Here is a 2,704-nt window from a genome sequence, read left to right on the forward strand (position 1 = left end):
CTCTTGCCACTTTGTTGCCTGTTACTTACACTCACACGACTTTTCGTTCGATTTTTCGCATGTTTCTCAAGGCGGAATATTTTATAACTTTTTACAACTGGATTAATTTGACATCTAGGTAAAAAAACATACTTATCTTTTTTAATGTCGGTAAAGAAGGTAGTGTAGTCACTGCGTTCTCGATCGTTTAATTAAATCTGCTTACCCCCTTGAAAGATAGGTGTGATTAGTGATAATATTGATTATACATTACATTTAAATTTAAAATAAGGTATTTTAATAAAAAAATAGATACATGGGACCTAATAAATTTGAGTGGAAAAGAAATATAAAGATTTATTATGTTGTACGAGTATATATACATATATCTAATTTTATAAAATCGGTAAATGAATAGGGTGCCAATAAATTACGTGGCAAAAGGAGAGTTGGTATCGGTCGCGACTGATAAAAGTCCTCTCTCGCCAGGCCGACTTGTGTTCTGATCTTTTATAGTGCAGTGACAATATTTATCGATAATACTTACAAATAATTTATATTTAAGTAATGACGTTATTATAATTGAAGATAGTGATCGATAGATACCGATCGCGCAAGTGGGGTTAACATTTCATTATCACCGGTTAAAAAAAACATGTAATAAGTAACAATATTCAAGTATTACTAAGTTTCACAAATAATAATATGAACACAAGTATCAATTCGAACCTATTTCTATTATTATCTTTTTTACTGATTATCAAAATTGTGGTAGGGATTGTATTCACAAATATTGTATTAGTTGTTGTTATTCGATTGAACTGTCGCCAACGTCCATACCACGTTGAAAACACCGGTTCTCGTCCGATCACCGAAGTTAAGCAACGTCGGGCGCGGTCAGTACTTGGATGGGTGACCGCCTGGGAACACCGCGTGACGTTGGCTTTTTGCAGTTATTTTTTCTTTTTATTGTTATCAGTTATGTTGGTTTTATTACGTTTCACTTACTGTTTCCCACCGTCAATCTAATTCATTTTTCGAATTTAATAAAAAGATACTCACATATTGTTGTTATCAAAAATCTCTGTAATAAGTAACAAATCGTAACATTTAAACAATAGGTGTCCATAGGCTGGGCAAACTGTACACACGGTACGGCACGGATAGCGCAGGCGAGGTTACTATGCCATTTTCATCCATTAAAATAAGAAACAATAATTCGATAGCGTAAACCTATAATATGATAACATAAAAATTTTATATTTTCTTTTTTATCGACATGATAAAAGGCACATCCCTAAACAGTTTGTGTTCTAAGCACGTTCCGATCAGCTGCGGGGCTTTTGTGTTTTCTTTTTAATTACGGCCAATAAATACCCTCCCTACTTCTCTCAGCCACCAGTACGTCGTGAGAGATTTTGTAATGTTCGTAGGAGCTATTTAGGATACTAAATGACTTCGCTGTGATCTCGGTATATAATGTTGTATTAAGATGATAGCTAATTAATTATATAGCTGTTAAAACTGCTGATGAAGTTTACAGTTCTTTTTTATATTACTATAATGGTAAACAAGCATACGACCTGTTTAATGGTAAACAGAGTTTATGTGTTTGAATGGGGAAATGAAGTATTTACATCGATTTAGTTTATTATTCTTAAAACTAATGTTCGTTTTAATGATGCCTACGTACATGCACAACTTGAATTTATATGAGCTTACTGCGTTGTTTCGACTTCATAAAGTTCCCGTTATGCGTATATGTATGTGCGAACTATGGAGAGGACTATGCTCGGAGTATCTTGGGTGATCAAATCCGAAATGATAAACAACAAGCAAAATAACTAAAGTGTCCAATATAGCCAGATGGATAAGCAAACAGAAGTGCCAATGAGTTGGTTACATAGCTCGAAGAACCGACAACTGATGGGGAAGAAAGACTCAGGACCGTTCCATTCATGAGTGACGTGCCTTAGGTTAAAGTTACGCCCGATGAATTTTTCACATGGCCAAAGTGAATTCCCCGACAGTACAGTATCGTCGTTACGTCGACAATAAAACGACACGACTAAATGTAAATCTCATAAAGCAATACCACAAGCTGCGGTGGTGGTGGCCATTACAAAAAATAAAGTGTCCCATCAAAAGGGCAGGCCCGTATTTGGCGCACATTTGTAATTCTGAAGCGATCTGAACGAGTCCCAAGTGAGCTAAGGAGCGAGGCGCGCGGCGCTAGCGGCGCGGGCGGCGAGGAGCGCGGGCGTTTGTGTTTTATTGATATTTTAGCGTAGGAATGATTTTCGTAGCGACTCTACGACCCTCTCGGGGCGCGACCGTTAGTATTGATGGCCAGTTGCGGTGACGGACTTAGGGTAGAAAAATATCTTTTAGAGACGAGAATAATCATTATAGACGAGTAAAGGCACTTCATTTTTTTTAACGGGTCATATTAAAATGTTAGCCCCGCCAGTGCTAGCGGTATACGTCGGCGGGGCAACAGTGAGTGATGATGGATGAACGCAGGTCACTTGGCGTATTCCCTGGAGGATGTGCCAATGTACCGGCGCATGGCACCTCGAGGGTATATCGTCTGGTTTTTGGTGGGTACACACCTCACACAAGGTGTATGGATCTGCATAAAGCATTTTCCAGACGTTAAAAAAAAGGTCGCTTGGCATATCCTGGTGGAGTTATCAAGAATTAACCACGATAGTTTCTAGGAGCA

At 38.1% G+C, this 2,704-nt stretch overlaps 1 non-coding gene across 1 annotated transcript; it reads left to right on the plus strand.

Moving 5' to 3' along the window:
- The first annotated feature begins 805 nt into the window (after positions 1-805).
- Positions 806-924, plus strand: LOC113510230 (5S ribosomal RNA). Its single transcript, XR_003402087.1, has one exon. It is a non-coding gene; the product is annotated as a 5S ribosomal RNA (ribosomal RNA).
- The last annotated feature ends 1,780 nt before the right edge of the window (positions 925-2,704 follow it).

The sequence above is a fragment of the Galleria mellonella genome, unplaced genomic scaffold (assembly GCF_026898425.1).
Source record: "Galleria mellonella isolate WM207_F2 unplaced genomic scaffold, CSIRO_AGI_GalMel_v1 utg905, whole genome shotgun sequence".
NCBI lineage: Eukaryota > Metazoa > Arthropoda > Insecta > Lepidoptera > Pyralidae > Galleria > Galleria mellonella.